Below are 12925 nucleotides of genomic sequence, written 5' to 3' on the forward strand. Positions count from 1 at the left end.
GATAAAAAGACTGAAGATACCGACCATTAGTTATGTGATCCATTGACGCTTACATAGAATTAGTAGAAAAACTAATTCTTTTTAAAAATTCACAGGCAGAGAGAAATTCTGCTTTCATGTTGAGCTTATTCTCCCTTACTTAAGGTAACGTAAATTAAGTTATACACCATATTTCAATTTTTACTTAGTTGCCATAATGTAATTTCATGCCACTGCACAATAGACATCTTTGCCTAGGTTGGAGTACAGCCATCTTTCCACCATCCTATTCATTTCTTCACTATACTTTTTCTTTATTTTAATGTTTACACTGTGTCATTGTCTTTTGCTGAAAACCATTTTAATGGCAAATTTTTAATCATTCAAAATAAAATAGAATATTATCATCTAGGTTTCTCCATAACTAGGTAGGAAATCCTCCTTTTAAAGTGCCATTTGCAATAATCTCAAAACTTTGCATTGAATAATGAACATTTTGAACTAAAAAAATTAGACTGATATAGTTTGACAGGTACATCAGATTGTTAAAACTTTCCTGAAAATTACTCAGATTTGTAGGAATGAAATCACAAGGTGATTCTACACAAACTTGTTCATGGGCTTTTGAGTAAATAAATTAATTACAGAAAACATATTTTCTGAATTACTTATTTAACTTATAATGACATTGAACAAGTGAATATGCGCACACGCGCACACACACACCCCTGTATATGTATATTTACATACCCCTCTAGTCTACTAGGTAATTGGTTTATATTTTCCAAACCAATCAAAGGATGAAACATATCACAAGGAATAAAGAAATTTAAAAGAATTCCTGGTTTCTCTAGTGGCTTCTCTTGTAACTGTATGCTCTGAGGAGGCATATAATAATATATGGCAATTCTGAAATAGCAATATCAATTGCAGATGTACTTCCTTGATATTAGAATAATTTCTCAATCTCTCACTGTGTTGATAGATAAGCCTGGATAGTGAAAGCCATGTTTAAAATTCTAAAATGAAGGGAAATAATATGATTCAAGCAAGTACAATATGGGTAAACAGAAGTACAATATGGGTAAATTCAGCCCAAAGAAGAAATTTGCTGAAATATTAAGAAGATGCACAAAGAATCAAAGGATATGCAAAAGAACTGGAACTTCATCCACATGGGAGCTTGTTCTCAGAACCTGTGCAATAGGAATAAATGGGCAACCAGTCCTTTTGGGGACCTGCAGAAAGAGTGAATGAGAATCATTTGTCAGCCCTTGTGCCTTTTAGACATAGACTGGTGATTCCTACAGTTTGATGGCTGGGTTTCATTCACTCCTCCACTCTACGTAATGGGAGGTTAAGATTCCCTGAATGGCAATGTTTTGAAGAGTACATGCACTGGGAGAGATTCCGTTTCCCAAAGGAATATCAGGGAGCTATTTCCAAAAGAAATGGAGAGGAATATTGAGTAGGCCAAAAACATAATGCCCACATCAACAGACTGGGCTCCAGTCCAAAACAGTCTAGAAGGAGAAAGATAGTAAGGGCTGATGGATGGGGTAAAGAGAGGTAAGCCATCCACTCAAGGAAAATAATCTGAAAGAATGTTTTATATGCTTTCTCCAAAGGCAGGTCATAAATTATGGTTTATGATATTGCATTTCGCTATAGTTATTTCAAGGGGGAGAACAAGTCAATTCCCTTTCCAAATTTCCCAGATAGAGAAGCTAACAAACTAAAATATTTTGAAAACATTCAAACCCAGAATAAATTTGCTTTCTTTTCACCCAGTTGGTGATACCAATTTTAATGTTGTTTTCCATTTATGGAGCTCCTGAAGCCTTTACCTTTCCATCTACAGGAAACAGGTGGTGGTGTTGCCCTGTGCACTTTGCTGGTCCCAGACATTGTTTCTTTCTACCCTGAGTTACATAAACATGGACATGTATTTGAGCTTGTAAATTGTTTATGATTAGTTCTCTTAATGCTTGCAAGTGCTTATGCAAGGTTCTTTTTCAAGAATGGATGCCAGTGCTGGCATGCATCCTGGAACTTGAAGCCTAGAGAATGTGACAAAGTTACATATTTATATGGCAAGACATTACTTCTCAACCATCTGATTTTTTAAATTATGTATTTATTATTTAATTAGAGATTACATTCAATATTCTTCCGTATTAGTTTCAGATATACAACAAAGTGATTAGAAAATCATGTACTTTGCACAGTGGTCCCCCCAATGCTTCAAGTACCCACCTGGCCCCCTAAACAGTTATTATGATATTATTGAGTATATATCCTATGCTGTAATCTACATCTCTGTGACTATTCTGTAATTTAAAATTTGTACTGCTTAATCCCTTTGTCTTTTTCACCCACTCTCTAACCCCCTCCCCTCTGACAGCTGTCAGTCTGTTCTTCTGTTCTCTGTATGTATGAGTCTGTTTCTATTTTGTTTGTTCATTTTGGTCTTAGATTTTGCATATAAGTGAAAGCATATATTTTCAGGACTATGCCATGCCACAATTTTATTAGAAAACTATTATTTTAATGAGTCAATTAGTCTTTCTGCTGATTTTTAAAAAAACATTAAATAAGAGTGGTCATAACACATTTTTTAAAAATCCTCACCTGAAGATATGTTTTTATTGATTTTTTAGAGAGAGGAAGGGAAGAGAAAGAGAAAAACATCAATGTGAGAGAGAAACATCAATCGATTGCTTCCTGTACATGCCCCAACTAGGGATCCAACCTGAAACTAAGGTATGTGTCCTGACCAAGAATTGAACCCACAACGTTTTGGTGTATGGGATGACACTCTAACCAACTGAGCCACCCAACCAGAGCATAACACATTTTCTTATTGAATACACAGAATACCATGATTTTTTGTGTGTGGTTTATCAGTAGTTTTAGTATATTCGCAATTGCATAACTATCTCCACTATCTAGTTCCAGAATATTTTCATCAACCCAAAAAGAAGCTCTATATCCTTTAGCAGTTACTTTCAGTGCCCCTCCTCCACCTCCAACCAACCTCTGGCAAACACTAATATATTTTCTGGTTTTATCACCTTTTCTTGACATTTCAGGATATCCAGAATCATAAATGGAATCACACAGCATGTAGTCTTGTGTCTGGCCTAGCTCATTTAACATATATTTTTAATATTCACCCTTGTTGTATCATGTATCAGTTCTTCATTTACTTTTTAATGTCTGAATAATATTTCATTGCATGAATATATTGTTTTGATTGTCCATTCATTAATGGATGGGCATTTTCTTTGTTTCCACATTTCAGGTTTTATGAATAATGACACTATGAACATCTACATAAAAGTTCTTATGTGGACACCTACTCTGCGGGTGTGCACTTGGTAGTGGAGTTGTGGGTCTATGGTAATTCTCTGTATAACTTTGGGAGGAACTGCCAAAGCACTTTTAAAAGCAGTTGCACCATTTTATATCCCAAACTCCCTGTTCTTGTTGAGATCCAGCCTTTTCTTTTTTTGTATAAATGCTCCTTGGTCAATTTCCAAAGTTCTGAAAAAGTTGATTTGGACAATTGTGCCAGCCAATATTCTCACTGTTTTTATAGTGGAGTACATTTTTGGAGGATTTTACTCTGTCATTTCCACACTTCTACATGTTTTACTCAGGGATAACAGTCCATTATTAAATCATTTTATCTTCTTTATTGATCTTCAAATAATGAGTATGCAGGGATCCTGCCAATTGTTGGGTAAGGTGGGCAGTGCATGGACAACTACAACACTGGAAAGATTACTTCTTATATATAGGACTAAATGCAATCTCCTAGGTCTGGTCCTCATTCAAAAAGAACTCCAGTGTCAGTGGTTTGAGGGTTTGGATTTGGGATATTATATTCACATTGATTGGACTGATAGCTATTTTACATGACATAATTTAAATTGTTTAAATAATGAATCTATTTACACTGGGAAAGAGAGAGTCACTGAGCATGACTTTAGAGGATTTTCATCAGAGGAACTCAAACAGATTTTTGACAGCTTTTTAAATTGATTTTATTTAAATTACAAGTGTTTTTAATGCCCTTCCAGATGCAACTATCATAAACCATAGATAGATACTCTCTTCCTTTATAACTCGGGAGAAATCATGCACAACTACATTGTCAGGGGTTTAAACTCAAATAAATTCTTAAATACAAACTGTCTATTTTAGTCATGTTATCTAAATAATTGGAATGTCACTAAATAAAGCCAAAACCACCAGGCACAGTTCTGTCTGTTATCTGTCCCCATTCACTGAATTTAAAATGCTAATTTCCATTGGCTGTTCTTCAAAAATGATGTACACTGAACACAATACTCATTATTTAAGCACATTTTTAATGAAAATGAGGAAGAAAGTGAAGATTTTGTTAATTTAAATACATTTTCCATCAGGCTTTCAAAAGAGTTCTTTATTTACAAATAAAGCACTTAATTGCTTTTCATGTAAACACATGTCTGAAGTGGATGAAAACCTTTTAGGAAAACAGCTAATGTTAAAACACACTCACTAAGGTTCATAGAGTACTTTTTGACACCCTGACAACAGCTATGGAAAGTCACTTTCTATAATATTAACATTATAAAGAAAACTTTATTTTATGGGAACTTCAAAGAAACAGCAATTAATAGGATTCTGGATTCGAATGGCATCTAGACTCTTAAGATACCTTTAAGAACCCTCTGTAAATATTGAAGGATTACCATCTACTGAAAGTTCATTAAATGTTCTGCTATTTTAATATGATACTTTTTTACTGTTCATAAACTTTTGACAAAAAATAAAATTTTAGAGCCTCAAGTATATAATAACAAAGTCTTTCTGGACACTTTAGAAAGGAATCCACTTATCAAGATTTCGTAGTATCAAAAGTAAGCTGAGTTCCATGCTTGCTAGAGAAAGATGTGTATGATATACTATGTTTTAAGAACTAGTATGTTAAAAAGAATAAGAAGATTGTGATCTGAGAATAAGAGTTTACAGACATTAAGTTAGAATCATAGCATAGCACTGCAGCACTTGAAGCCCTAGATTTTGCCCTTACCTCATTTGCACCCTTCGGTGAGCTGCTTAACCTGTCTGTATTATAGCTTTCCAATCTATAAAATGATAATATTGTTACTCACATTTCAGGGTGCTAAACAAAATGATGCTCAATATATAACGGCTTTTTCTAAGAAAAAAATGCTAATAAAAAAAACTATTAGCCCTGGCCGGTTTGGCTCAGCGGTTAGAGCGTCGGCCTGCGGTCCTGAGAGACCCGGGTTCGGTTCCCGCTAAGGGCGCGTACCTCGGTTGCAGTTTGTCCCCGGCCCTGGTCGGTTGTGCGCGTGGCAGCCACTCGATGTGTCCCTTTCACATAGATGTTACTCTCTCTCTCTCTGTTCCTCTCTCTTCCCCCAACTCTACCTGAACAAAAAATGGAAAAATGTCCTCGGGTGAGGATAAAAAACAAAAACAAAAAACTATTAAATAAGAGTGGTCATAACACATTTTTTAATATGTGTTATATTTTTATTGATTATAGAGAGAGGGAGGCGGAGAGTGAGAGAGAAACATCAGTGTGAGAGAGAACATTTGATTGGTATTATGTAGCAGAAGATTGAATTAGTTGGGACAATTTATAGTGAATGTTAACTTCCTGGCCTTAAAGGTCCAATAGGAAGCCAAATGTTTATTTCCAGGAGAGATGAGTGTAAAATTAAAGAGAACTGAAAACAGTGTTGGGAGTAACTGACTTCTTCCCCTCCATTCAAGATTCACTCTTGAGGTGATCTGCTATATCTGGTGAGTTTGCACGTGGATTCTATCAGCATAGAACACCACTTTCAAAGCACTAACCTTGGGAAACTGGCCCTCAAAGTCAGTTGTGCTGCATGAAGCAGCCCCCAGCCCAGAGAAGAGTGTGGTGGACAGTGACCTGCACTCACTTTCTTTCTCTTCTAGAGACAGATTTGTGAGGAGATTTTGTATGTTCACATGAGATGTTATCCACAAATGGTAGGAGACTTTTGTATGAAAAAAGAACACAGTATTCATCATGGCTAAGATCCTTGGATCAAAATTCCTGCTCCCTCACTTATTAACTATCTGATTTTGGCTGAGACTCAGTTTCCTTATAAAATTGAATAACTGCAATCAACCCAAGAGGATTATTGTGAACCTTCAATAACATTATGCATACAAATCACTTAGTGCAGTGGCAGGCACATGATAACTACCCACTCTATATTAATAATAGGAATAAATTATTATTGGTAAAAATTATTACATGCACCAGGATTGTTAATAATATATGTACAGGAAATACCCCACTTAAAATATACCATAAAACTATAGTAATATTTGCAGAGAGAAGCCAATTATTTGTCCATTGTAGATGTGTCTGATTCTAGAAGTTTCTGGTTATCACCTCTGAGTACTCACAAATTCTTATAGAAAGTAAGTCAGGTACAAAGCTTTTGAAGTGGAAATCCTTGAACCATATACAAAAAGTGATATTTAGGTAGAACCAGAAATGCTAACCCAAATATTACTCTATAAAAAATGTTAACTTTATCATGATTTATTGCAGGTGGGGTGTCATAGAAAATACAGTCACAATCCTGCTTCAAAGAAGTTCCTGAAGTGACAAGGGAAACTAGGAAACTGCGTGGCTCAAATGAGAAGAGCTGAAGACTTTTGTGGGTGATAGACAGAGTGGATTTCAACACATCATCCAAGTGTTGAATTTATCATCAGAGCAGTACCCTCCCACATTAAGAAATAGGTTAAGTGATAATCAACATTTCTGTGAGTAGACTAGATTCCAGTTGTTCTTTGTGGAAAGGTTTTGGTAAAGATTTGAGAGAAGGGCCCCAACTAAAGGGGCATATGAATGAACTAGTTGTGCAGGGAGCAAGACTCTTGAAGGCAGCATGTTGACCAATTATAACTGATACAGGAGACAAACCCAGAATGGGGAGGGGTTCTTTAAAGTGTGATCCTCACTGTGCTTCAGGCTGATCAACTGGCATGAAGAGATTCTCAGGAAATGTGAATTGAGTTAATCACTTTTCTTAAAGACAATAGAAGGAGCATAAAGTTTAGTAGGGACTGAGCAGGGCTCTCATTAGTTGAGCACACCTGGAATAATCCAGTTAATTTTTTTTTCCTTTATTGATTTTAGAGAGAGAAAGGGAGAGGGAGAGAGAGAAACATTGAGAGAGGACAACAATTGGTCGCCTTCTGCATGCCCCCCACTGGGGAATTGGCCCACAACCTGGACATGTGTCCTGACTGGGAATCGAACTGGCGACCTCTTGGTGCATGGGTCGATGCTCAACCACTGAGCCACATGGGCTGGGCTAAAATAATCCAGTTTTCAGACCTGTGTAGAGTGATGTATGTATTTCACTTGTGCCTGTTTCTCCACCTGTGAAATGAAGATTGGAAGCAAAATTAAATAGGGGATGCCAATTACATTTGAATTTTGGATAAACAATTAATAATTTGTATTCAAATGTCCTATTTGATGTTTGGAAAATACTTATAATAAGATGTATTCATTGCTTATCTGAAATTCAAATTTAACTGAGAATATTTGATTTTTATTTGTTAAATCAGGCAACCAAAATGAGGATAATAAGTTGTAAAGATTAGGAGAATTAATTTCTATAAAGCACTTAAAACTGTGCCCAATACCAAGACAGTGCTTAATTAATGTTAGCTTTTAGTGAAATGACTGCTATTACCACATTGATATGAATATAAAAGATTTTTTTTATGATTTGAGATCTACTATCATCTCCCATGTTCAAATATTTGGCTATTCACACATCCAAAAATCATAATCATTTCATGCAAGTAATTTTTTTCATCTGAATTTATGCTATTTGGGTTGTACATTCTTGAATGGATGGCAACATGATGTTTATTGTTACTTATAGCTTTTGGTTTACCAAATTAATCCTTTAGGAATTGATTGTTTCTAGTTAGGATATTTATTTCCCAATCTGGTTATTTGTACATTAGATAAAAATAAGAGAAAGATATCTGGCTTTGTATGAAATGTGTTAACTGGCTGGTTTTTTAAAAAGATACTGATGAATGAAATAAAACTGTCCTAATACCAGATATATTTTTTTTTATTTATTTATTCTTTTTCTTTTATTAATTTATTTTTGTTACAGATATTTATTCCTTTTTCCTCATTGACATCCTTCTCCTGATACCTCCCTCCCTCCCGGCATTGTCTATGTCCATTGGTTATGCATACATGCATATAAGTTCTTTGGTTTATCTCTTCCCTGCCCCCGACCCCCTCTTCTGAGGTTTGTCAGTCTGATCCCTACTTCTATGTCTGGATCTATTTTTTTCATCAGCTGATTTTGTTTATTATATTCCACAAATAAGTGAGATCATGTGATATTTGTCTTTCTCTGATTGACTTATTTCACTTAGCATAATACTCTCCGGGTCCCTTCATGTCATCTCAAGGGAAAAGAAATCTTTCTTTTTTACAGCTGCATAGTATTCCATTGTGTAGATGTACCACAGCTTATTTATCCACTCATCTATTGATGAACACTTGGGCTGTTTCCAGATCTTAGCAATTGTAAACTGATGGAAGCCTTTCTGGCAGGTGTGAAGTGATACTTCATTGTTGTTTTTGTTGTTGTTTGTTGGTTGGTTTTTTGGTAAGTGCCGCTAGCAGGAACCAAACCCAGGACTCTCTGGTCCGCAGGCCAATGCCCCAACCACTGAGCCAAACCAGCCAGGGTTGGGGTTTTTTTAATCTTCACCTGAGGATATTTTTCTATTTATCGTCAGATAGAGTAGGAGGGAGAGAGCAAGAGAGAGAAACATTGACATGGGAGCAACACATCAACTTCATTGCCTCCCACACGATCCCAACCAGGGCTGGGGACGAACTGCAACTGAGGTACGTGCCCTTGGCCAGAATCGAACCTGTGACTCATTGGTCCCCGGAGCTAATGCTCTGCTGCAGAGCCAAACCAGCCAGGGCTCATAGTTGTTTTAGTTTGCATCTCTCTGATAGTGACGTTAAGCAATTTTTTATATATCTCTTGGCCATTTGAATGTCTTGTTTGCAAAGGTGTCTATTTAGGTCCTCTGCCCATTTCGTAATTGGATTCTTTGTCTTTCTTTTGTTGAATTGCATGAGTACTCTATATATTTTGGAGATTAATCTTTTATCTGATGTACCATTGGAAACTATGCTCCCATATAGTGGGTGCCCCTTCCATTTTGATTCAAGTTTCTTTTGCTGTGCAGAAGCTTTTTAGTTTGATGTAGTCCCATGTATTACTTTTTTCTTTGTTTCTCTTGGCTTTGGCATTGTATCAGTGAAAATTCTGCAGTGTGTGATGTCTGAAATTGTGTTGCCTACATTTTCTTCTAGAATTTTTATGGATTCACAAGTCACATTTAAGTCTTTTATCCATTTTGAATTCATTCTTATGTATGGTGTAAGTTGGTGGTCTAGCTTCATTTTTTTTTTTTTTAATTTGTAACTGTCAAATTTTTCCAACACCATTTATTAAGAACCTCTTTTTATGCTGTTGCATGTTCTTGCCACTTCTTTTTCATTCATTTTTTAATGAGAGAAATGGAAAAGTTAATATCTTCATGTATTAATCTATGCATATCACACTCGTTGGTCCAATTCCTTTTTACCCTATCAGAATCCCTGCCCTATTTTGGTTCAAGAGACATGAGACCTTGGTTTGCTCAAGGAAATAGTATCTAAACAGAACAATTATCAGCATCAAATTCTTGTGTTCATTTGGGCCACAATAAAGTGTAAGTACAATTTAAAGAATGCATGATACAATTATATTACCTTCACCCAAGCTAGAATAATATCCTTTAAGCTAAAGAACAAAAAAGACTTAGAGAAGGGTCCAGGGTATTAGATGTTGGTGAAATTGCAGCAATCCCTTTTCCTAGGAGGAGGAATAGAACCCCAGAGAAATTTGTGTATTAAGAATGGCAGAATCTCCTAGCTGGTGTGACTCAGTGGACTGAGCATCATCCATGGACTGAGAGGCCTTGGTTTGATTACTGATCAGGGCACATGCCAGGGTTTCAAGCTCATTTCCCAGTATGGAGTGCGCAGGAGGCAGCTGATTGATGTTTTTCTCTCACATTGATGTTTCTATCTCTCTCTTCCTTCCTCTATCTCTAAAATAAATCAATGAAACATATTAAAAATAAAGAGTGGAAGAAGCTATGTCTTCTTCCTGTCTGACTGCTCGGGTATTGGCAAGTTTCCCAGAGTTCTCTAGCTAACCATGGCTATGATGTGTGGAATAGAGATAGCAGCATGGAGATCTCAAGGAGGTGGCTTAGGATAGCCCAAGTTCAGTTCTCATACATGTATTATCACCCATATTGTTTCTTGTAGTCACAGTTTGCAGACAGGACACTAAGAGCCTATAGACTTCGAGTCCTCTATCCTAGTGAATAAAGTAAAAGCCAAATAACCAGAGACCAAATGACAAAGTAAATATTTCTGCAAATACTGTCATAAAGTAGTTCAAGGCATTGATCACATGCAGCCCCTGAGGACAAGATGCTATGTTTTCCTCCCAAGCTCCAGTGAAATGCTTCTCTAATGAGAAAACACAGAAGAGAAGTAGCCTACATTGTTTGCATTTTCCTTCTGAATAAACTGAAAACCCTGGAGTCGCTGTTTTTATCCTGAATGAAGTAAAATGGAGAGGAAATCTATTTATTACAAAGAAAATTACCATCCCCCCACCAAGCCCACGTGGTGTATAAGGTTTAAAGATTTCTATCTGCCGCCAGTCATTATAAAACCAGTCTAAATACTGCTAATATTGAATATGTGCATAACAAATTTTTGAGGGGATTTAAATGAACACCTGTATAAATGTATTTACTTTGCCCTTGGCCATAATGTTAAGAGATTTACGTCACCGGTATTAAACCTGAGCTCAACGAGATTGAAAAATTTGTCCAATTCTCATACAGCTTGTAAGGGGCAAGGGTTGGGTTTGAATGAGAGCCATTTACTTTGAAGTAGAAACTCTTTGGGATATCAGAATACAGTCTCTCCCAGTTAAACGTAATTTGTTATCAATCATTGCTCAACTTATCCTTGGCTAGATTGGCTGAAGTTTATAAGGATCTTTTCACTATTTTTCATTCATATATTTCAAGAAACAAAGGGCCTTGGCTTCTGCAGAGGCTGCTTCTACCCTCTTCAACAACATTGAAACTGGCACAACTTTGGCATCACTAATTTTTGGCTCCTCACGGAAAGCTAGACATGCAGAACATAGAAAAGTATGTTTTATTCATTCCTGATGAAAAGAGAAAGATATGCTGGATCGTGGGAAAAGCTCTGGGTTAGTAACAACGTCAAAAACAATGCTCAGAATACATCACTTCAACTCTTGAACATACATGTTTCTCTCCTAAAAAGGAGAGATGTTGAAAGTGCATTTAAAGTTGGACTTGAGAGCTGACTGTGGAGCCTGCCCAATGTCAAGTTCAAGACATGTCATTTGGAGTATTCTTGGGTTTTTGTTTGTTTGTTCTTTTGTTCTTAAAGGAGTTCTAGTGAAATGTTGTTCTTTTGGGGAGTATTCACATTTCCTATGTCTTGTCTCTTAATTCTGAGCCATTGCTGTGGGGACTTGTAGTAACTTCTAACAGTTTCCTGAATACACTAAATTATTTTCTTTTTTTTTATCCTCACTTGAGGACGTTTTTCCATATTTTGTTCAGATAGAGTGTGTGTGTGTGGGGAGAGAGAGAGAGAGACAGAGAGATTGAAACATCGACGTGAAAGGGACACATCGAGTGGTTGCCACCCGCACAACCCAACCAGGGCCGGGGACAAACTGCAGCTGAGGTACATGCCCTTAGCGGGAACCAAACCCGGGTCTCTCTGGACTGCAGGCCGACGCTCTAACCGCTGAGCCAAACCGGCCAAGGCAATTATTTTCATTAATTGTGGATGCTGAGGCTTTTCTCTTTTTCACATGATTTCATGGCCATGTCAATAGGAAACTTTGAAAAGAGTGTCTCTGGCACTTTAAGTCACTCCATCATTTTTTTTTTTTTTCTGGAAGTTTCTCAGCAATTAATTTGTAATCCATGGTGCTTGTTTTGCTGCAAATGCATTTCCTTAATTAGTTTATGAGAACAGACTTTTATAAAAGACGAATAAAAGACAGCCTGAAGAATATTGTTTAGACTTACCACTGCCCAGCAAAATAAAGCGCTCTCTATAGAAGTGAGAGAAAAGAATCTCAGGGGCTATTATTTCAATGTTAAGCATGGTTTACTAAAACAGATTAAATTAGATTGTTCACATTAGAATAACTTTCTCTTGTTACAGATGCTGAGAAATAAATTGGTCTAAATAGCTTGATGAAATATTTACCAAATGTAATTTTTATTGTGGAGACAAATTACTTGTCATAAATTGAACTGTAATCAATGTTTTTCATATGCCTTTAAGGCATTAAAATATGATCTATTGGGATACCATATGATCACTGATCCAAGAAAACTCTAGCATTATTATTTTTTTTAATTTGGATGCAATAAATGAATTTTTACCTTAACAAAATAGAATAGGGAGAGGTTTTGAAACCTAACAGCGTGAGTATTCTAGTCTTTATATATAGGAAAATAATACTTCTAGCACCTTAGAAATGTCTGGTCTTGTAAATTTAGAGGCTCTGTGATAACATTCTTAAATCCAAGAAATTTGCTTTTCTGATTCTAATGGCTAGAGTGGTCACATACAGACTGTCCACTCATGAATGGCTAATCTATTCTTATAAAAAGGTGCATCTGTTTCCCTGGGCAGCATAACTTAAAATATCACTAGCCTTTCCTTTGTTCATATTATATAAGTATTTTAAGA

This window comes from Molossus molossus, unplaced genomic scaffold (genome assembly GCF_014108415.1).
Source record: "Molossus molossus isolate mMolMol1 unplaced genomic scaffold, mMolMol1.p scaffold_m16_p_1, whole genome shotgun sequence".
Taxonomy (NCBI): Eukaryota; Metazoa; Chordata; class Mammalia; order Chiroptera; family Molossidae; genus Molossus; species Molossus molossus.